Source organism: Oratosquilla oratoria, chromosome 30, assembly GCF_046742065.1.
Source record: "Oratosquilla oratoria isolate Oo_2021 chromosome 30, ASM4674206v1, whole genome shotgun sequence".
NCBI classification, from domain to species: domain Eukaryota; kingdom Metazoa; phylum Arthropoda; class Malacostraca; order Stomatopoda; family Squillidae; genus Oratosquilla; species Oratosquilla oratoria.
The window spans coordinates 46,171,608-46,196,480 of NC_134806.1; the positions used below are offsets into that span (position 1 = coordinate 46,171,608).

Sequence of the window (24,873 nt, forward strand, 5' to 3'; positions counted from 1 at the left end):
TGTTTATGTTCGCGAGTCTGTTATTTGTTACTCCATCAGCGTAATTTTTTGTTAATAAATGTAAGGAATGTGCCTTGCATGCGAGTGCATACCTGCATCGGCTCTTTCACACGCGTAATTATGCCAAAGAATCTGTGCACTTTGAATATTAAAAGAGTAACAGGTATGTTCATATGTTAATTAGTGTATTCAGGTGCATGGGTGTGTGTTTATGCAGATTGCAGAGGTATAAAGTGTTGAATGCACATACCGCGTATGCAAGGACACCCTTGTCTGTGCCAGACAGAGGAATTGTCTTCGGAAGCTGGTTATCCCTGCCAGCCTGCAACTTACAAATGAACATTCATGTCTTAAACACGCGGCCGGTACTCGTTTTCAAATCATGTGAATTTGAATAGACGTCGTGTTTCAGTATTCCAGACTTCCCCAACAACACTTCAGTGTACTATTGTCATTATATAACAAGGATAATGTGAAATTTAAATATTCGAAAGATTATAACCGAAATCCTCAAACGAAAACACACGATTGAGAATCGCGGTTCCGCATAGAGCTGACCAGAATTTGAGTCGATTTTCCTTGTATCGGTTTGGGGGGGGGGGGATGGTGCCGATAAGAATATACGATCATTACTGAACTTCACCTTTTCATGTGTACCCCATCAAAGTGTGATTACTGCCACACAGCACTGGGCCATATGTGTGTGCTTAACATACATAAATTGAACTATATGCATGGGATCACGTCACATTCTCCAGTTATCAGTCCTAGTTTTGAATTTATGTCTGGTTCCAGATTGAGATATATAACCATCTAGGTTATTCCAAGAGTGCGCATTTGCATTGGATATGTATATTATCATGTAGAGGTGTGTGTTTGTGATGTATGTGAATCCATTTGAATTCCAAAGTGAAAGAATGACCAGTAGCAAGCAGGCTGCGCACGCGGGCACACACACACACACACACACACATTCGATGGTGTATTTGGTAGAGTTCCCGGCCGCCACTATGGCGGTCCGGGTTCGAATCCCGCCCAGATCTGAAATAATTTCAGTATCGCTGCCCTGCGAGTCATCATTCCAACTCTCGTGGGAGTGGAGTTGGGTGTTTGTGTGCGTGTAAGGTCAGAGCATTACCCATAGATCGGTCATGTATGAGCTCTGAGGTCTCTTCCGGGAGGGGAATAGCTGTCGATCACTAGTCCAACACGTGATCCAAGACCATGGTGAATCACACACACACACACACACACACACACACGGCATGGGCAATTGTGCAGTAGGAGATAGGACCCAGAGAGTCTCCTTCTCTGTTTACTGTAATTAGGTAAATGCATGTACGCGCACTATCGGGATTATTGATGACTTATCCGCTCCAGTGACCTTGAGCAAGGTCAGTAGATTTCTTGACATCGGGTGGAGAGTTAGGACCTCGTACCACGGCCGTCAGTAATTCGTCATGTACATCAGTTGACTTGAGTCGATACATTCCATAACCGGTTGTTGCTCTTCGTACGCGTTTGTATTGCTTGCTCGCTCGCTCGCTGTTTATCACCATAGCATTAGATCACGTGTTGGACTGGTGATCAACACATCAGTCCTTCCCGGTTGAGAGTTCAGAGCCCGTATATCTGATCTATGGACAACATTCTGACCTTACGCACACACAAATTACTCAAGGGGTGCAGTAACGGCTTGTACTGATAGTGAACGGGAATCGTGTTCGTTCTTGTAATTGCATTTGATTCCCAGTACATGCCGGTAACTCATTTGCTCTAGCCAATTAGACAGATGAGGCAGACCTTCCTTCGGGGGTACTAGTAGAGGTAGAGCTAATATGTGTAAGCAGGACAGTCATTGCCTTCCCCAGTCTCCGTCCCCAGCCTCTCAGCCACATGACTATGAACGCCTAGGATAGACTACCCGCTCGCGCGGGATCGGTAGTTGTAGGAGAGGAAGAAATTACGAAAGCTTACAAAGGCGGAGCATGCCGACAGGAGATCTTTTGGTCTATATCTAGGTCGGATGCGAAAAAATCATAATATTAATAATAATAATTCAATAAATAAAAACTATAAGAATGTAAATAACAAATAAGATTCATAGGTATAATTAAATAACAAAAACAGGTAAATAGTAGATAATAATAAACTGACATATAACTAATAATAAATGAGAATCAAACAGACATATGATAACAAAACAAAAACAAATAATATAAGATAAATTATAATCATGTCTTTATGTAAATGACTATTGCCACCGGGCGATTTTAGTGATATTTATTTCGTGGGGTCGTAGCTTAGGGGGTGGGCAGGAGACTTGGAGTTGGACGCTGAAATCAATGCGACACGAGAGTACAGCAAGTTCCAGTCAAATAAACTTATTTACCCCTATAGTCTACATGCTGCTCTTTCAAGTCATTATTCGCACTCTAGACTTCAGGCATTCCTAACGATATTTTTGTTCATATCAATTCTGATATAATCGTGGTATATAGTGTTATTGTACTCGCGATGTGTGGCAACAGCTTGCTGCCTGTTGCTGCTCAAAGAAGTATCATGTATTTAACGTTTTCTTGTGATTCAATAACATTTGCTGGTAGGGTCGTCGCTGCCAAAGGAGGTAAAGCCATTTCATTACATTGAACCGTTGAAGCAAATGGCAGCGATTCTATGTTAACGTTCGTGTTCCTTGTTGCTCCATAACTTTTTCTCACTAAAGACGATTGCGTTGGGCATTAGTTAATCTTGTCTGGCACATTCCTTGCGTGTCTGTTCTGTCAGGATACATTATTTTTGTCCTGTATTTTGTTTTTATCTTACCGTACAGTGCGAAAATCGACAGGTATAACTCCGTTTTTCTCTTCTTTCCAGGTACGTGTTCTCAGTCACCTTAGTCGTCATTGATTGGGACCGCGTCGCCCGGAAGGTATTCTAATAGTAGGTAAGCCTGAGGCGGGTGACTTTAGAAAGGTCATCGGATTGATCAACCTTAATATGAGTTGCCTTAGTGTCTTAAACACTATTAATGGCAGGAGCAATACGCTGTAAGTAGAGTCTTGTGGTGTATGATTAAGATTACGGATGGAGTAGGGGGAAGGTGTATGTTAGGGGATATGGCTTGAGTAGCAAGCGATGAAGGAGAGGATAAGTAAAAGCCAACGTGAAGATCAGAGACTTGGCAGGTGGTTGATGTGGGGCAGGTGTCCGTAAGTGTTGTTTATTTACGTATTTGCACATACGTTTCATTATTTATGCTCACGCTCCCTCTCATTCTGCCACACTGTAGTCCACCTCACTCATCTTACTCCCCCGGTCTCTTTCTTCATCATTTCTCTCTCCGCTCTGTTCCTAAAAACACCATCTCACCCTCTCTTATCACCCCCCCCCTCTCTCTCTCTCTCTCTCTCTCTCTCTCTCTCTCTCTCTCTCTCTCTCACACACACACACACACACAACACGACTCGGTGGCGCGGTTGGTAGTCTCCGACTGTCACAACGGCGGTCCGGGTTCGAATCCTGCCCAGGGCTGAAATAATTTTAGTATCGCTGCGCTTCAAGTCGTTACTCTAACTCGTGGGTGGGGAGGTGTGTGTGTGTGGGCGCGAGTAAGGTCAGCATTACCCATAAATCGGTCATATGAGCTCTGGGCTCTCTTTCGTGAGGGAAATAGCTGTCGATCACGAGTCCAACACGTGATCCAAAGACCAAGGTGAATACACACACACACCTATGCGTGTTTACATTCGCGCGTCGCCTTGCTTCTGCCCTTCCTTCCTCTCCCGTCTTTACATCATTAACTGCTTTTGTCTTGATATCATTCTCCGTCGAATCAAGTCTTCCCCTCTTCACTGCCCACCTGTTCTTCACGCATACTTTATTAAATTAGGAATATTGACCTTGAAACGTTATTTTACAAGCATTGTAGAGGAATTTTGCCGCATTCACTCCTATAGTGTCTTCCGTTGTATGTTTGATCATGAGAATCTGGTTGGAATTTGTTTGAAATATGTTTGGTTGAATTTATGAAGAGGAGACAAGCGAGAGGAATATTTGTTAAACAATAACGTGATAGGAATGTTTGTTAATTTATAAACTGAAATGGATTATAGAAACGTTTGTAAAATGTTAAAGTTGCCGAAATGGTCTATAGAGTCGGATGTCAATTGATAAACATACAGAAATGAATGAGAGACACGTTTGTTAATCTCCATACAAATATGATGAACTAGTAGATGTATGAAGAAGTAATATATATATATATATATATATATATATATATATATATATATATATATATATATATAAATGTTTGTGAGATTACCTAGTTGTATTATACCGGAAAGGAGCTAAGCTCGTAGTGACCCGTCTTTGTATCTTTCTCACACACACGTACTCTCACTCTCTCTCTCTACGTTCAAGATTCTCGTCAAGTGTTGCGAATTTGGAAAGTTGGAAGAAGACTTCGCTTTCAGTATTCTAGACTTCTCTAAAGACAGTTCATCAACGTGTCTAATATTTTTATATATTTAACATCTCTTGGTTCACTTTGCAGCTTCTCAATGTATGACGCAAGGGTGATTTGAAATTTTAAGATTCGAAAAATAAAAAAAAATGTAACCTATAGTCGTTTCTATTCAAACGAACTCGTTTGAGTCGCGTATATGTGTGACATTGGCTTTGCATGCTTAGATACACGTGGGGGGCGTAAATTACAGAAACGGCCATATTAGTCAAATCCTGCCGTGGTTATATGATGATGGTATTTACATTGTGTGCACGCATTTCACTTGCAACTGCCACATTTAGGGTCAAATGTTTGTAGGCACACTGCTCTGTGACAATTAATGGGTGTGCAGCCTTAGAAATGTGTTGTCAAGATGTAAACATGCAGACATCGTGCCCACGTTATGGTTGGTAAGAGATTATTTGGAAAATTATTTTGAAAGAAGTTCACGGAGTGTGCGAACCTCCGCAATGGTTGGCAGTGTACTAGGCAAGAATAGTATCAGTTTAAGGGATTTTAATTTGTCAACGTTGGTGTAAAAAATACTTCAGTGAGTCTTAAAAGAAAGTAAAGATCATAAATACGGTAATTAAACCATATCTCGCCACTCAAAAAATAAAATAAAAGAATAAAGTAGATAAATGCATAAAATGAAAAGTCTTGATTATGATCCAGCAATGGCGTCCACAATAACACGTTCTTCTAACAGAAAAAAAATGTGTCTAACCTCTTTGCTCTTGGAGAAAGAGGTTCGGAGGCTGGATTTCCTTGCCTTTGGCGGCGTCAACTTTGACACTACGTCAGGTCTAATTTGGATTCCCCCGCCGGAAGGGTACGCTTTCTCGCGGTACGCTGCTGCCGTCAGTGCGTCAGACAAGCACGTCGTTTCTTCTTTTTATTTTTCTCTTCTTGTTCTTTTTCTGCTTCTTCCTCTTTGCTCTTCATATTTCTTTCCTTCCCATTCTTCCTCTTTTTCGTCTTCTTCCTCTTCTTTTTCGTCTTCTTCCTTTTCTTCTCCCCTTCTTCCTCTTCGTCATTTTCACCCACTTCTCACCCCTCTTCCTCCTCTTCGTCATTTTCACCCACTTCTCACCCCTCTTCCTCCTCTTCCTCCTCTTCCTTTTCTTCCTCCTCTTCCTTTTCTTCCTCTTCTTCCCCTTCTTCCTCTCTTTCCACTCCATCTTCTTTTCTTCCCCTTCTTTTTCTCCTTCCTTCTCATCTTCCTGTTCTTCCTCCTTTTCCTCTTCCCTCAGCTTCTTCCTCTCTTTCCACTCCATCTTCTCTTCTTCTCCTTCCTTCTCTTCTTCCCCTTCTTCCATTTCTAGCCAATCCTCCTCTCCTTTCACTTCTTTTTCCACCTATTTTCCTCCGTCCAACGTTATTTGCTATCTGAAGTTCTTAGATCTCTACACCACCACCTCCTTTCGCATTCATATTCAACCTACCACCATCAACATGACTTGTATGCATCATACCTTTACGATATTAAGCGTAGTTATCACTTAAAAGTTGTCCTTGTACTGTTGTGAGTACATGGTTTTAATGCGATTATCATTCCTTGCGTCTTCTTGGTGTTCCATGTTTGGTATGCAGCTCGACAACCCTGGCCGTGTATGGTTTCAGATGACCAGAGCGATTGGGAAGGTGCAGGGATCGATAAGAAACTAGAGAACACTAGTACCAAGTGTACTAGACCAAGAATGGGAAACGGTTTTAAGTGTGAGTGCCTAAATAGGCCAAATCGTTGATATTTTTTTCTCGTGCGCCAACTGAGTAACATTATAGGCCTACATACGAGTATGAGCACACACACACACACACACACATACACTCTCACACTCACTTAGGGGCCCAATTCGCTACCCGAGAACAGTATGTTGTCACCAATGATTATTCCAAAGAAGTTAAAGATTTATTGTTATTTTTAGTTCTGGGTTTCACATGTCGAAAAGAGTTTAGTATGTCATGTTTGGCACGCGTGCCAAATGTTGCCCACTCATGTACTAGGGATTGCCATGTACCTAGTGATAACAAGCTCATATTAGTTTCTCTCTCTCTCTCTCTCTCTCTCAGACGGTTTTGTCGTGGTTGCGATGTTTTTCAGTCTCTTCAGATATCCCATGCCTCATGTTAACAATCCATCACTTACTGAGAACCCTGTTTACAAGGTCCTACTGTTATAACATCATTCATCATGTGATTTGGTGACTGACAGAGGTGTTGCTGGCATATATATATATATATATATATATATATATATATATATATATATATATATACACACACACACACACACACATAAAATAAATACTTAGATCAAACAAATAGGTAAATAGTTTAAAAAATAAGAATTAAGTAAATGTAATTATGAATAAATGATTAGACAAGTAGGTAAATTAATATAAATGAATAAATAATTATATAAGTAACAAATTAAATAGAAATATATGATGAACGGCAGGCTCCACGCCTCCATGAAATGAAAATATTTTCTCATACATAGACAATAAATAAATATGATAAGGAGATAAAACTTAGGGTGGTTGTGTCATGAGTTTGTATGTAACCATGTAGTGAGCGCTGAAACTATTGGTTGTTTTATTTTTTATGAGAAGGTTGAATAAATCTATGGATGGGGGTGAGAGGTGGGAAGGGACATGAAATTGCCTAGTGTAGGGCATATGGTCTCTTGCTCCATTCTATACTTAAAGAAAACGTTTAGTATTCTTTTCTTTTGGCCTTTACCCAACATCTTATACACCCTTGATGTTATTAGAAAGTTCAATTGAAAAAGTTGTTACGCGTCCTATGACCTTATTCAAAATCCTCACCAACCTCTTGGGGGTCAGGCATCGATCTTCCTCTCTTGTGGGAAGAAAAATCCGAAGAAGTCTTGGATGGGTTCCAATTAAGATGAATGGGTCAATTACTGGCGAAGGGCCAAAGCCGTTTGACTTTGATGCATTTTATAGCGTCTGTTTATGATAGTATACTGAAGCAAGCCTTGAAATCCAAGTCTCCTCCCCCATGCCTCCTGAGCCGCAACACAAAAAGTCTAATGAACACCCCCCTTAAAAAGCTCTCGGAGGCAGTAGTCCGCTTTCATACACAACTACCTTGTAATTTTCATACAGACACCCCCCCCCACACACACACACACAAACTCCGATCCCGCGCGAATGGGTTGTCTTTTCTATGTAGTCCACGGACGCTGTCAGCATTTGGATGCATTTCATAGTGTCTGCATATAATAGCCTTATGGAACGCTGTCAGCACCTTGGAGTCAGTCTCAGACTCTCTCTCTCTCTTAGGAGATACAGAAAGACCTCAACTTGCAAAATTAACCTTTTCAGACTTTCGTAGTCAGTTTTTGTGAATGTCTTTCAAGAGGCGAGCCACAAAACTGATTCCAAACAAAAACAAACCATACGAAAATCGACTAAAACATATGAATCTGCTTTCCCTAAAAAAGAGCAGAATGAGAGGTGACTTGATACAGGTCTTTAAGATTCTAAAGGGAATTGACATCAAAAGTGACCAAATTTTCTCACAGAATGAAAAAACAGACAAGAAATAATTGTCCCAGACTGTAAGGAAATATATTTAATTTGGGAGTGGGTAGAAACAACTTCGCCCCTCATGTAGTTAATGAATGGAATGAACTTCCTGCAGAGGCAGTGCATTGTAGTTCAGTTCAAATCTTTAATAAGATTCGTTTAGATAAAAACCTAAGATGCTGTAATGCCTGCCATTTATTTTATAAATATTATGTTTGTATTATTTGTTTATTGTTTATTAGATTATTATTTACCTGTCCATTTATTATTTACTATTTACATGTATATTATTTAACTTTACCTATTTATTTTGTTATTTATATTATTGTTATTTATCATTTTCCCGCATCCGACCTAGTTATGGACCAAAAGGTCGGCATGCTCCTCTTTTGTAATCCAACGGAATAGCTTTTCGATCAAGCACGGATTTCGATATGTATGATATCCCCACGTTCTTGAATCACTTGTTGGATTCATGAGCGGCGTTCATTACCCAACCGGATGAGAGCTGTACCACTGCACCATTGAACCGTGCGTTGTGTGAGAAGGGGAGATTGATTCATCGTGGCCATAAACACCTGCTAGACTTGCAGTACCGTCTCCGATGAGGGCGCATAGACCGTGTATGTGTGTGAGAGTACTTCAACAGTAAGGAAGTATGGAAAGCCAAAGTTAAATGTATAGTCATCAAGTATTTTGCATTAGATAAATGTATTTCACATTTGCCCTCGTTTCTCACCGAGCACTGTAATGCTGGTTACATTTTTAAGACAGCTAGACAACCTGAGTGTAAGACTTGCGTATAGATTATATTTCATCAACAGAAAAAGAAAAATGTGTAATACAGGTTCACTTCAATAATTAATGCTTCATCCACCGCCCTCATTCATTACACGAAGCTATAAGGAACACACACCTCGCTACTTAAATTAATCTTAAGGTTGACGTTGTTTTGAGTACATCGGTGAATAACTCAGTGATGGACAGGCCAGTGAAAACATTGCTGCAGATGTTTGGTTGTTATTGTAAGTGTTCTTTGCTCTGGCGTCGTGGTTAAAGTCGGTAAATGAAACCTTTGCAGCATTCGTGTATTCCGTGTGGTAAGGTTTTTGCGTGTGTTTGTGTTAAAATATGTTGGGCCGCCATGATGTGCGCATGAAGAAAAATAGAATCACGTTAACAAACAGCAGGCAATGTTTTTGTACATTTCGTCCAAGGAAAAAGAAAACGGATATGTTAATCCCACCCTTGCCACCTTGTACAAGTACTGAATAATTGTGATGATCATGAGATACACAGAAACGAATATGGTAATTTAGCTGCAGTCATAATTACGAAGAGGTGTCGTACCGTACGGAATTGTTTAAATCGAAATGAGGAACACGTCAGAGACCCGCCGGGGCAACAACAGCAACCGACTTGTCAATAAGGTCGGGAGGTACGCTGCCGTCTGTGCTGACTGTGCAGACGATATGCAACCGACCACCGCATCACGACAAGAAGCAAGAGCTTCATTTCAGCGCTCTTGAAACCCAGTGAAACCACCCGTTTGCGTTTTGTCGTTTATAGGAATCGATGAAATAGTGTCTCTAAAGTGAAGGGAGGGGCGGGGGTAAGGTAAGTGAGGGAGTTAAAGGTGAGGGTGGGGTAGTACTGCACGCAAGAGGCAGCAAAACCGTTATTATGAACCGGGGAGTCTGGTAGATTTAATTTTGCCTTCCAGCGCACCATTTTAAGAAACTCAGAAGTACCATTGATCATTTCAAGCAAAGTTTATTAAAGAGTGCGCGTGGGTGTAGATGCATATTCCTATTAGAAGTCCGCTTTCACACTGAAGCACCTCAACGGTCCAGCATGAGCACTTTCTCATGTTTGAAAAAGAAGCGAAGTTAAACATGCTTTCACATCAGAAGTTTCTCTTTGTTTAGGGGCTGCGTTTGATATACCCAGGTTTGCTTTGACAGGTTTATGCACAGGCACGCTTAACGTGTATTGCGTGCGGGATGATATGGATTATTGAAGTGCAGGCGGACAAGGAAAGATATCGTATTTTCAGGATGTGGAGGGTATGAGCACGTAGGGGTGATTCACCATTGTCTTGGATCACTCGTTGGTCTCGTGGTCGACAGTTAATACTCTCCCGAATGAGAGCTCAGCTTATGTTTTGCCCGATCTGTGGGTGGTGTACTTTTCACAAACCACAAACACACGTGACACCTTGGAATACAGGCTTGCAGTGTAATAATGCTGATATATATATATATATATATATATATATATATATATATATATATATATATATATATATATATATATATATATATATATATATATATATATATATTTCTGTGGACTTGCTGAACCGTGTCTACTCGTATGGAAAACGTCACGGAAACGATACTCAAATATTTAATTAATTTCGTTAAAATTAGCATCAATGTCATTGGGGTGTTATTGTGTGCATTCGCACGCTTTCACCTGTGCTTTGTTTTATTTGTTTAGCTCAGCTGCATTTATAACTAGATTTTCCCATATTGGTTTTGGGAGGAAGCAAAATATCTCCTTGGTTAAGGTCACCGTACTATTTGCATATTATTTATTTTTCTTTCATCGTAGAGTTGATAGTATATGTGTGTGTGTGACAGACATTTTCCATAGTTCAGTTTCAGGTTAAGTTCGACATGTTTTTGCCTTAATAGCGGCGGTCCATTTAATTTCATAGCTGTCTTAAACGTGCTTCGTTATTTTTTTTTTCTTTGTTTATATCGTCTATACTCGGTTTTCTCCATGCGCTTCCTTCACCACATTTTCCTTTCTTGTTCTTCATTATTAATATCTCTGTTCCGTAATCAAATTTATTTCTCTTCCATCAGTCCATTGTAGCCACGAATTGGAGCAGGTCATTCTTGGATCACATGTTGAACAGCTGACCGTCCCGGGCTTTCTGTGCGCGCATGCGCGAACACGTGGCTGTGCTTTAGCGCGCGCGGACGAACGTGCCTTGTTTTTTACCCTGTCTTCCGGAGAAATTAGATCGAACAGGTGTGAAGACCTTATTTGGGCTTCGTACATGGGAGACGGGGGTTGGGTCTAGTGATTTATTGCCCCAGTAGTCTTGATTGTTCAATTCCGGCATATGGAGACTATAAGCGTAATGTTCACAGTTGATTGGACGGTAAGTCTCTCTCTCTCTCTCTCTCTCTCTCTCTCTCTCTCTCTCTCTCTCTCTCTCTCTCTCTCTGTTGCGCGCGCTCTTATCATTAATCTTCTTAATTTGTTTATTTCAAGTAACTTCCACTGATCGATATGTTCCCCTCTTATTCTTGAACTCGTCGATCACAACATGGTTACTTAGTAACCATGTAGTGAGCATCGAAACAATAGGTTGTCTTAAGAGAAGGAGAGATAATTTTATGGATATGGGTGACAGGTGGTGTAGGCTTTATGTTCTCTTGCTGTCTTCTTCATTCTTATGTTCTTATATAAATTCACTCGGTTCCACAACATTTTCAATATTTATCCTTTTCTTCTTTAGACGCGCCTGCACACACCCTTGTTCAATCATTCTGGCCTCCCATATTTCTAGGAAGTGTATGGGTGAATGGGTCTTGCGTTCATGTTTAACAAGTTTGTATCCGCATACTGAGCTTGGGGAAAGTCCAGGTGTCGGAAACTGGACACTAATGAGGACAAGCATTGTGACGTGGAAGAGAAGGGCTTGTGTAAAGGATTGCTGTAGCGACAAGACAATAGCTTTTGTGACAAGTGGTAGTACAAGGTGACGTGTTTATGAACTTCACACACACACACACACACACACACACACACACACACACACACACACACACACACACACACACACACACACACACACACAAGGACGCTGTTGATATTGTAAGAGGATGATTTAAGAATTTATGTTTAGAGTAGCCTTTTGATAATTTATGGTTCTATATTAATGGTTATTTGACCCCAGTATACGAGGCAAAAATTGACGGCTAGTTGCCGAATTGAATTCAGTTGATTTATACCTTGAATATAATTTTATTAGTGTTTTTTTCATTTCCAATAACAGTTTAACTGAAGACGAAGAGAATACAGTCCAGTTCAGGAGTTAAGCTGGCTTGAAAGTTATGAAAAAGTAGGGCATATGTACATGGTACGCAGTTGTTTTTATGGACCAGCTTACCACCGTTTCTGTCCTTGTTAGACAATCTGTCGCCGCTGTCGTGCAGTAAGTAGTCTCTGTCACTTCCCAAGACCATATCAGGACACGAATAAATAAGGTGACGAATTAATTGAGGACAAATCATTAATACCCCAGTCGTCTCTATGAAAATCTGGTTATGGAGTTAATTTTCGCTGCAGCCAGTCTATTTTAATCATCTATAGAAAATATTTATCTGGGGTCTAACATGCATGTGTCAACCTTTATTTGTCGTTTACACATGGGATATCCCTTTGCTGAATAAAATCACTTGTCAGTCCTGAACGTGTGATCCGTGGGCCCACAATGTCCGAAGTTGGGCCTCAAATCCGAAAACTAGTGCTGGTTAGTGGATGTTTAGTGTTGAAGTGGCCTCTTGTGAACAGCAATCCATAGTACAAGTAAGAACGCAGTTTGAGAAGCCCTGACTCAACGTGAGTGAAAATGCTGAAGTCAGGGACACATCTTTACTGATGGTGAGGCGACAGCATAATAGGTAGTCACATGTTTTTTGAAGGCCGTTTTGAGGGGTTGACATTTGTATGTAGATACTATCGTAACGATGCTTCTGAATAATAGATTTGTCAAAGTGTGCAGATTTATTGTATCCACTCTAGTTTTAGGAATTGATAGGAGTTATGGTGATTTATTAGATAAATTTTGGTCATTGTGTGTTTGTCTTGAGACGTGGGTTTCTATGGTGGGAGCTCGTGTTCTATGGCATAAGGATGAAATGTGCGCGTAAATATTGCGTTAAGATAACTGGTAGGGTTGAAATGCCTCTAATGCTACATTGATCCAATATACGGATAGTGAAGCGAATCGTCTCTTGATTTGTATTGGTTCGATAAAAGTAGATGAAGGGAACCGTGGCTAATACTGCATTAATGGGATGTGTAAAAATGTTACTTCTGCAATGGACGTGTATATTGCATCGTGGACTAGACATGATTAGTGATTTGTGAGATGAAAGGAAGTCTTTGATGATATTGAGATGAAGAGATGTATCGACATTTTGGCGACGGGGCGTCCGTATTGGCGTACAGTCCAACGTGTTTGATGTCTTGAAAGCACGGTTGATGCAGACTGTGGAGGACATGGCAACGCTGTAGTGATAGGTTTGGGAGCTTGTTTGTAGTCCCGCATATACAGAGACGAGTCTGGTGATATGTGGATGCGAGGTGCTACACAAAAGTTCCAGAAATTTGAATAGTAGAAGCAAACCTGTGTTTGGATTTCTGGCGCGAGGTAGAAGCGACCCCTTTGTCAGATTGGCAGACAGTAGGCGTGAACTCGTGGATGTGGTGAATTACGTTCAAATCCATGAAATTTGGATGACGTGGTGATTGTACAGTGGCAGATCTTTCGGAGCAAATTCCCTGTTTCGAGATCAGCATGAGAAATAGTTGTATAAACCTACCTATTGTGTCAAGACTACAGTTATATATATATTTTTTCATTTTCTGAAGCGAACGTTGCAAGGAAATGTGATCATCGAAGATGATTTCTGAGCGATCGTCAACGAACACAATAGAAAACGGATGTGAAAGTGCACAAGGCTATGTTTACAGACCGTATACGAATTATCTAAGATAAGCTCTCAACCTTTTGCACTCCAATCCTCCTCCATGAATATTCGTGTGTCCCCCACTTCATTTATCGCAAATCCCACCTCGCCAAAAATGTAATAATAACAGCAATAAAATGAATACACAACCATAATTATCTTACCAGGACAGTGATGGAATTTTTTCACATTCCTCATATTAAATAGAAATAATTTGTAACACATGGACATGACACCCTAAAATATTGTCATAGTTCCGGTTGAAAACCATTGACCAAAGATGTTTGTGATACTGTAGGACCTCACAAGTTCAACAAATTTTAAAATGTCGGATTTGTTGACCATGAGTCGGAGACTGCCCAGTGCCTGAAAGCGTTGCAGTTTGCAGGGAGCTAGATCAACCCGGAGATGATCCCATCTTCATGTGGTTATAACCCTGAGTAAGAACAACAGTCGTCGCAATGGAAGTCTCCCACATCACCAAGGCCAGAAACGCACGCGAGGTTCTCAGCAGTGTGAAGTCTGTGAATTTCTTTTCGATATCAAGGCATTGTACATATACATCCTCCACCCCCTTCTCTGGCCCCAGTATCGGTCACAATGTCAACATAAAGCTTTGTTATCAAGTGTTGAAATAGCTGAAGAAGAAGAAAAAGATCGTTCGTTGCAAACGTCAAGGAGAGAGAGAGAGAGAAAACAGGACTTTGCAAAACCCCACTCATCATTTGTACCACATATCCTGATTTTGAAAATCGCAGGACTCGTTCATGTACTGTATTACCCCGAATTTGTCCGCAGTGACTTTTTCTTGTTCATTCAGCTGAAATGATATCGTTTTGATACGATTGATATCTGGAAAGAACCGCAGGTGCTGGAGACCGTCACGTTGGAAGAGTTCCAATGATGCATGGGGCTTTGGGAAAACACAAGAACTGCTCCAAATATGCCCAAAGGGGAATAGTAGGAGATATGTATAAACTATTACCAGCACCTAGTGATGTTGTTCATGAGAAGACTATCATGATTAGGCTTCGCGTGTCTTATTCAGTACGCGGAGCGAGTGTGAGGAGATTGTGTATAATTTTAGTATATTTATGGAATGCTGTCACGGGCTCGTTTGTCTTTTGGTGACATTATGCAAAATTATTGTATGGGCGTCGTAGGTCTTGGCATTGTGTTAGGGTTACATATCTTCAGGCTTCTTCGTCTGAGTTTGGTGCAGAAGTACGTGTAGCGTATTCAGTTTTGTTCTTTCCATCACGCTAGAAATGAAACCGTAAATTTAAGAGGGAAAATGCTTTCTGGTTTGTGTGCGTGTATCCTGTTCGAATAATGCTAACTTTTAATGATAAATAGACGCACTTTCACTTCGGCTGAATAAAGTCGTCAGGATGAGGAAGGGGATAAAGTTGAAGCTGTGAAAATTCTGAGTGGCTGGTGAATAGTGAGTCAGATACAGTCAGAATCGTGAATTTATTTCATACTCTGTTGAACCGGATTTGAAATAAGCCCGTTGCTTCAACACGCGCGGAGTCAGATATGAAAATACGTTTCATATTTCTTCGTCGGCATCACGAATTGTTCGACAACGACAAGACTGCTTACTGATGCTTGGGAGAGGGAAAAAAACAGCTGCGAGAAAAAAAAGTATCATGAATTGCAAAGATATTTTATATCTTCACCGGAAGCCGTTGTAGGAGGGCAAGGAAAGCTGACGATGGGAAGTTTCTCATGCTCAACCGAACCGAACAAAATAGTCTTAGCTATGGAAATCGGCTAGGAAGGACGGCGTAGACGGAAAGGTGTTGGGGAGACGTTTTCTTTGGTGACAGTTCAATAATAGCAGCCGGCACAAAGAGCACGGAGGGTTGTCATTTTATTCATTGAATACGTTACACGAGCGTGCACACGCATGCGCACGGGGGCGAACGCTCACACGCACTCCCACCCCCACACACTGTATTTCGGCGCTGGTAACTAGCGATGCTAACCTTAACTTCAATGATGTGGCACCGAGGAAGTTTGTAGAAACAAAGTATATAAGTATATAGCCTTCATAATTGAGTGGAATCTCCAATCAGAAAATAATATGTGACTGTGGTCCGCTGGGGTGCTCTTCATAATGTACCTAGAAAAGACCACCCGCGCATACAGGATCGGTTATTGTGGGAGGGGAAGAGAAGTATGTAGGAAAGTGAAAAGATAGTTCTATATAAAAGGATATTGCCACTAAGCGCATTAAAGGATTTTGTTAGAGTTCTTGTGTCGTGGCTCAGGACACCTGAAATTTAAGGCCTGTTTCACTAATGGTGAGGGAATTTTTCATAATGAGAGAGAGAGCCCACGCAGTAAAAAGGACGCGCACACTTACCTCTCATTCCATCGTTCTCTCCCTCCCCCCGCTTCGTACACCTTAATACACGGGAATGAAATGCACCATATTATAACGAAGAAAGAGAAAATGCATTGGGTTATTCATCACGTTGCAAGGCAGATTGCAAATACAAACGAATTTGATATACATGAGTTAATCAGATGTAGGTATGAGTAGATAAGTGGACGAAGAAGATTCAGCCAAGGCACTTTTCTGAAAATGAACTTGTGCTGGGTGAAAGACAACACTGGAATTCTCACAAAAGGCCAGGACGACTCAGTTGAACAGAAACCGGTCAGACGAGTGGTACCAGAGGCAGGTACTTATGAAGTGCAAATTAATATCGAGCTCCTTTACGAAGGTAATGGTAATATAATCCCACAAGCGTTCATATGCATGTTTATGATAGTAAACTTCTATTTGCAACAACCTTCGAGTGATATTCCTCTGAACATGTGACCTTTAGTATGACCTTTTCAAGGTCAAATGCCATTATACTAAATTAAAGCCCTTAATGTGCGTGTATATATATATATATATATATATATATATATATATATATATATATATATATATATATATATATATATATATATATACACACACACACACTGGTGAAGAGTAGACGTTTCAAAGTTAAGGTCTTTGAATATCTGACCTTTCAGACTCGTTCGGTATCATGCATCCAGTATTGTAGGATAATGAATGAGAATTAGGACAAAGGCAATTCTGGCTTTTTGTTTAGATAAGACAGTTTCTTCAACTTCATTTCAGTGACCGTGATACAAGTTACCTTCAATATTTAATAATTTATATAGGGATGATAGATCACAATGCCTGAAAGTTTTATTCAAGTTGATACAGACGTTTTGTTATTAAGAATGAAACGGAAATTATTCGAACAGCTATACCACGCCAGTTGGACTCAGTCCATGCAAGGGGAATTGTATTTGCATATGTTAAAGGGTGGATCTAAAACAGATAATAATAGTAATATGAATAATTATATTACAAATTGTCAATGATAAATGATAACACTAAACATGTTAACTATATAATTCTGGTGTTATTCGGTGGCCGGTGTACAGTGAGAATTGCATAGGAAATGGCTTTGTGAAGAGGAACAGTAAAAATGAAGATGTGTATTTAGTTTTTTACAATTTGTGTAGTTAGAAAAAAAATCCGTTATTTGTGTACAGTGGTGTAGTGATGAACCATAAAATATTCACTATTAGATTCTTTGTCGGTTATGTGAACTTCACACCATTGGTAACCTAGTCGATCTACCTGGAAGCGTTGCTGTAGATATTTTCCACTGGTTGAGGCAGGCTGTCGGTAACGGTCTTGCCTGGAGCTGATATATTAAACGTTTTTTTTTTCGCACGCCAGTATTTATTGCATGATAGTACACATAGGTATGTTTTAACACATGTTGGACGTACTTTTTGTGAATTGGTGTTTTAGGAACGCATAATTAAAAAATTACTTGTGTGGAGCAGATGGTAGTTCCTCTCTTTGATAAGTATTGATGATATGATTGTCGTTAATTTTTGTTACATTTTCCTTAGTAGTGATAAGTTTATGCTTATTACTACTTTACAGTATGGCAGTCTGTAGATTTATACTGTCACATGTCCGCATAAAAACCCAGACGTGCAAACCACCGGAGCCAACCGGAAAGGGAATCATAACAGATGCTGGCGATGTAGCTGAAGATGCCTGGCTGGTTGGCTAGCATGAGATAGTGGCAAAGTGGCCGGACAAACGTGTTCCGGGTGGTAGGGGCGTGTATCGATACGCCCGAAGACCTGGGCAGAGGAGAACGAGAGAGACTGGCAACCCGAGATGTGTTTGGATTTAGTTGCTCGTGGAAACATTGAAATGTGATGGTAATCAAATGCGACTATGCAAAGGTCTGAAGGCAACTTTAGCGTCCACGTTTGTGCATGAATGGTATTTTATTTATTCAGAAATCTTTGTTTGCTAAAGGGGAACGGCACGAGATGGAGTTTGCAACGTTGTATTGTTGATGGTTGTGGCTGTTGCTGTGCTACCATTGATGGTTCTCAAGACGTCAGTGTGTGCGAGTCCAGCCAAAGTTTTTATTGAACCTGAAGAGAGAGCCATGTAGATCCTCACGATAAGGCAGTCGGCTCAGCTTGGTGAAGCTGTAAATTATGAATATGCTATTATTCCTAATTCTTTACTTGTTTTCCTTATATGTACGTGGCGAGGATGGTCGTATGTAGCCTTGTTGCACGATGGACTGGGTGAGAGTAGAATTAAGTTGATGAAGTCAGTGAGGATACGGCCGCCATCATATGTGAGACTTGGGGGAATTCGTAACGGTCGTTGTCTCACCAACTTCAAGTCTATTGCGGTCGCTGATGTAGTGGTCTTAAGAACAACCCAAGAGTGGTGGAGGCAGCGTTGGTAGTGGTGGTTGACGTGGAGGCTTGGGGCGTGCTGCTAGAGGTGATGGTATGCGGGCTGTTTAGTATACCAATCTAGCGCAGTGCTGCTTACCTGCCCCGCTACTCCCACCCCTCCACCATCATCACGCGCATTCCTCTTCACTGTACCGCATCGCCCACTTCGACTTGTGTGCCGGCCGGTCTGTCTGCCTGACTGTCGCATCAATCCGCTCGTACCTTGCAACCACCCCGCTAGTTGTGCGGGTCCTTTCAATCCCTTAGCCAGTTATTATGCATTAGCGAGAAACATGCTACCAGTTATCTTTCTAATCGTAAGCTAATGCACTGTCCTTCCCAGGAATTATATTTCTTTATCCATGTATACTCTGGGAAGGTAATAGTACTAGTTAGGAAATTACAATGTTGCGAACAGAATTATACTTATCCTCAAAGGAGATATGCTCCATTATTTTAAATTGTTATATATCAGTTAGTTATCCCTCTCGTGTATGTTTACTTTTATATTTATTAGATCGCGTACTTTTCATTGTTCCTTTTACCCCACGAGAAAGTTATGATAAAACACACGACTGACACTTGCTACTGTACAGCGTTATTTCTTGGTTTATGAACACCGCAATTTTTTGTACCTCGCTGATGGTTCTGCAGTGACTGCACTACAATACCATATTTAAACGGGCTGTCTCTAAACAAAGTTATTACAGTTGGTTTATCGTCGCATCCCTCACGACTTCGCGGTTTTTTCTCTTTCTACCTGGGTGGTGAGCTGTTCTCAAGCAACAGGGTAGTTAAAATTCGAAATTATTGTGCGAATGTGATTCTGAATCTGTTTCCTCTGCGCGAGTTTTGGCCATTGTCTTAGCGGACATGGCCTGGTATAGGTTGCCCTTGAGCCCCTCCCTCCTCGTTCCTCGTTCCACGTTTCCCGGCTGCTCTAGCGCTGGTAGCCAATCTTTCGCTGTGAACCAAAGCTACACCGTAGACCTCACCACTCCTCATACACGTTTAGTTGTTAGTTCTGTAAGGGTGTTTTCGCTCGCACGGAACCGCTAAGGGTCTGGCTGAGAAGCGCGGCGTTGGTAGCATAGCACGGACTCTCCCAACGAAATAGGTTGCTTCCCGTAAGTCACCTTCAGAACACCTATAAGTATACGATATCATTAAGTTTGATTGGGATGCATATAATTTGCAGATATTGTTCCAGTTCTTTAATATGGTGCATTGAAACGCAAGACCATTAGTCCTGATAAAAACCGATGTAATGTAGATGTTATCATTGCGGATTTTGTTTCCGCTCTTTTATCGCGGTACATTAAATCGTAATTGAAACAGTGAATGCTGTCACGACATAAATGTTTCGTGTCCTTTGTAACGTGGCAGTGCCGTGCAGCCGATAACCAGCAGGTAGATTGAAGCAACTCCCAGAACTCTGCATCGGGTCTGATGTCAAGTGTAGCGAGACAAGGGACGCCTTTTAAGCGACCTCCATTCGCCTCTGGCCCCACGCTGCCGACGTCATGACAAGCTCTCGATGCAACACACGCTACTTCTTAGATGGGACGTGTCCAGCTCTGCAGTTTGGAAGTTTATTGCGGCCACCAATTTGCATTTATTGTGTCTTCCCTGGCTGTGACGTACGTTTGTAGCAAGTACTGTCTGTGAAGACCCAACGATAGCACAACCTCGCACTTCAATGTGTTATAACAGCGAACTAAAGTTCCTGAAACCATAGCAAATGTTATCGTGTGTATTGTACTGTAGTCGGTTGTTACACCCGGAAGGATTACAACAACCAGTGACCAAGTGCCCGGCTGGATCCTGACATACAGCAGAATCTGTGATTAATTCGGTATGTATAATTTGGGAAGTGTTAAATCGGATTAACCGGTGAATGTTATTGATCGATGCTAACAGGAGTAACAGTAGTGAAGTACTATCGTATTACAGCAGGTAACCCTGCTGAGCAAAATTCTTATCAGTTGTCGTATAGTGTAACAACACAACACATTAATTACTCTGTATTGCAACCCCGTAATATGACCATGGAATCGCACCGTTTTCTTTAGGTGAGTGGAATGTCTTCGCGCAGCACACACCTTGGCAAGACACTCCGACAAACTTGGTGCGCATGATTCACGATGTTTTCTTATTCAGCTCACTTTCAGGTCAACCATAATTGCACAGTAATGTGTTTGATATTCTGGCTTGACGTGGTATCCGAAAATGACACATTTGATGCATATTGCCTACGTGACTCGACATGAAATACAATTTTCGATATCGTATAGTGTTTCACCTTTGACTTAGAGTTACCATTCTTTCATCGCATTATCTTTTTAATTAATGTGCATTTTCCAGGGTGTTTCATGTCCATTCACAGAGTATTCGTTGCCCTAAGTGAGCATTATAAGTCTTTTGTCAACTTGAGAACACGTACCATATACAGGTTGAAGAAAGGCAACAATGTTTGGAACGGGTCGCCTCATGCTAGCATTGTTGCCATAACCATCTCTCTAGGAAATTGGGTTCGTTTTTCCCACTCTGCGTGCTCCATCATACCACCGCCACATGCGGTAACAGAATAGCAGGACTACTTTGTGATAAGCCATCCCTGGGCAAGCTAAAGCCGTTCTCCTCTCTACAGCCATCGTGCTGAACTGATAACGCGTGGATGCACTCAGACTGGCTCCACCAGGGTTGAATGTCAGTCCATGGCGTCCCATTGGGAGGGAGTGTTCGCGCGGTAAGATGGCAGACGAGGTAATCAAATGCTGTGATTCCCAGCGCTTGGCTAGTGTGTTCTTGCAACGTGACTCGCTAAAGCTGCCGTGTGCTCGTCCATTGTAAGAAGTCAAAACGTTATAATATGCCCCCACTTTCTCTCTCTCTCTCACACACACAACTTCCGATGCATTTTCCGCCTGTTATACCAAACAGTCATCATTACGGGACGCTGTCCCCACTCCTGGGACTCTGCACCAACGCCTGGCTGAGCATTCCGTCCGTACCAAGGTACTCGTCTACCTTGAGTACCAACATCATTATAGCTTACGTCGTAACAGCAAATGTTGCCATACGTACTGTAACCCCGAGAATTTCTCTGTATATCACACGTCATGTTGAGACTACAGTTGGTAATGCTGGTTTTCCGCGGTACTTTATCTAATAGTTGTCTTTTCCAGCACGGTCTCGACGAAAATGCCTCCAGTATCCGTTGTCAAGTGCTCGAGTAAAATGTACCGTGAGATAGGAAGGCCTTTGTCCGGAAACACAGACCATGGCTGTTGGGGTTTCTCTTGTTTATCGGGTGGTAACAGACCAGTGTCAAAATGGTAAATGATACATATACCATTTTTATTTTTCATACAAGGGAGGTATCCAAAGTCAAAACTCATAATACTACTCCCACTTATCTCCACCTACCCATACACCACCCCTCCGTCTTTTCTTGGCTCATACTGGATGAATGGTAATATTCTGCTTTTCATATTTCTAGGTTATCATCCTCGTTTTCTTTTAACGGTTGCCCGGTAAACACACGAACGGCGAATGCTGTTCTTGGCTGCTGTCATAGGGTAAAAAACGGAGATCGATGGTTTTTGGTATAGAAAAAGCAAGAGAGCCTGGGAACACGAAATGGATTGCGAAAAGGCTGGCGAATGTCAAAGGGCATTGGAAAGTGTCTGGCGGAAGGGCTGTCGTCTTTGTGGCAGAAATGCGTTAGGTCCTGTGGCTGCATGTACGGCGTTCAGTGTGCTGTCTGTTTTAGTGCGAGTTTGCTTTTTCATAGACCACTTAAATTCAGTATAACGAGTAAGCACGCGCGCTCGTACACATACACACACGAGTATTTGTGAAAGTGGGTTTGGTAATTGCCGAGGAAGATACACCCCATGAACGTTGCTCCTTTATGGGGAATTAAGTAAACGCGCATGCTCACACACAAACTCCCACATGAAGATGATGTGTGTGTGTAAGGCCACAACATCGCTCAATGAGCAACATGTGAGGTCTGGGCTCTCATCTGGGAGGGTAATAGCTGCCGATCGCGAGCCCAACACATCGTCGAAGTTCGTGGTGGTGAATCACACAAACACGTCGACGTCATCGGTCTTCCTCAAAAGGTGAGATACCAACCCGCTAAATCGGACAAGAACAAGTTCCTTAACGTCTGAAGGATGAGGGAAGAGAACCGAAGAAGGGTTTCCTCACATTGATTTCCTATAGGGAAGATGTAGGCAAGGTCATCATATTAAGGCAGCATGGCAGGACTCGTAGTAATGAATTGGAGAAAGTTTAAAAAGAAAGTAGGCAAGAAACGGTTTACGAATAGAGTGGTTTAGACTTAGTTGCCATGTAGTCAGTGTTGATTTTTATTTTGTTTTTTTTTAATAGAAGATTAAATCATTTTATGAATGGGTATAATATTTGGTAATGGGCATGGAAGTTAGAGAAACGCTAGTCTTCTCGCCCAAATGAAAGGAAAAACAACGATGTTTTAATACTGTACATTTAGTTTTTACTCGCGCTTTATCATTTCCATACCATCCGTGTCCTCTCAGTTCTTCTCCACATATTTTACGTCCTCCTCATGCACTCCATCGGAACAGTTGCATGGAATGGCTTCTTTGGCTGCTCCAACCCCTACCATTCTTTTCGCGTGCCCATACCGTCTCAACAAGGATTAGTTCATGTTTTATTCCAGTCACTCCCTCATCATGCCTTTTTCTTTTATCCTGGTTTGGTGCCTTGACTCGACTAGCATCTCACACACTCCTTATATGGAAGACCTCTGGAGCACGGGTCCACTGTCCTAGATAAGTAAAACCTCATGATTTTAGCCTGAACTAAATCTAGAATCCATCGTAGTAAATCTGTACATCCTCAGTGCTATTGCCTTGTAAAAAAAAAATACCGGTGACCACTGTTCGCTTCCATACAATAATTTTTGTTTCCCCCTTTTTTCCTTGTATATTTTTGTGTTCTCCATGCCCCCGTCAGGTAAAATCATATGCAATGTGACATCTTGAATAATTTCAAACAATATTTTATGTACAATACGCGATATATTTTCCAATACATTATATATCTTACGGTTTTGGTAAATTTCTTGATTAGATAAACAAGTTAAATAATTTGAATATCGTATCATGAAAAAAATCTGGGTGGGTCTTAACTGTTGCACTTAACTGTACATGACGGTACACACACCACACCGCTACTTCCACAGCCTGGTTTTTATCAGACTCATGGTGTACCCTCAACAGCTCTTGGGTCCATCCACGGTATTGAGACTGCCAGACATATCTGATCGAATCCAATCGGATTGGATCGTGTGTGATCATGACACTTGAAACTACCATGCGATCTCTTGTTTTATCGTGTATATGCTAGCCTTGAGACAGAATGTGGAGAGAATGTAGAGAAGTTTGCAGGAGTGACGCGGCTGTTGCACGAGTCATGAAATGTTATGCGGCTTTGCTCTGAAGTGGTCTCCAAATAGCTGATTGATAAATGTCAGACTTGAACTCTTGCCAAGTTTTTTAACTTGCGCCATAGTTTCTGTGAGGAATCAGTGGATAAGCTGTGCGACCGTATCAACCAGAAATTGTGATGTAGATTCTGAGGCCACAGCACCGATCGACTGGTGAGGGACAACGGCCACGTGGCTGCCCTCGTGGATGACGTAGGTAGTGGTGTGGGACACCCCACTCAAGGCATGAGTGTGATTTCTCTCTCTCTCTCTATCTCTCTCTCTCTCTCTCTCTCTCTCTCCTCTCTCTCCTCTCTCTCTCTCTCTCTCTCTCTCTCTCTCTCTCTCTCTCTCTCTCTCTCTCTCTCTCTCTCTCTCTCTCTCTCTCTCTCTCTCTCTCTCTCTCTCTCTCTCTCTCTCTCTCTCTCTCTCTCTCTCTCTCTCTCTCTCTCTCCTCTCTCTCTCTCTCTCTCTCTCTCTCTCTCTCTCTCTCTCTCTCTCTCTCTCTCTCTCTCTCTCTCCAAAATAGAAACTGGTTTAGAGATTGGCCGGAAGCTTGTTTGAGGTGAATGGAGGCCATTGATTTTAACCGTCCTTTCTCTCAACATTTTTTATTGGTGACTTTAAGGCCTCAATCGGGCTAGAGCGTCGCTACTTGCGGTGGTGATCAAGGTGACAGCAGTTCGAACAGTGGTGCCAGTGAGTCGGACCAAGGTCATAAATTCCACGCACCGTACTAGCCGGGTAGGG

At 41.6% G+C, this 24,873-nt stretch overlaps 1 protein-coding gene across 13 annotated transcripts in view; it reads left to right on the forward strand.

The window, feature by feature from the left end:
• LOC143041147 (bromodomain adjacent to zinc finger domain protein 2B-like) overlaps positions 1-24,873 on the forward strand; it is a 416,327-nt gene that overhangs the window by 130,161 nt on the left and 261,293 nt on the right. Inside the window, exon 1 of one of the 13 annotated variants that reach the window (XM_076212937.1) lies at positions 2,924-2,947. The exons of 11 other annotated variants lie outside the window; for them this stretch is intronic. The gene's annotated coding sequence lies outside the window, so the exon portion shown is untranslated. Of the gene's footprint in view, positions 1-2,923; positions 2,948-20,479; positions 20,500-24,873 lie in introns of those variants that run through there. One more of the 13 variants, XM_076212939.1, reaches the window with a different exon arrangement.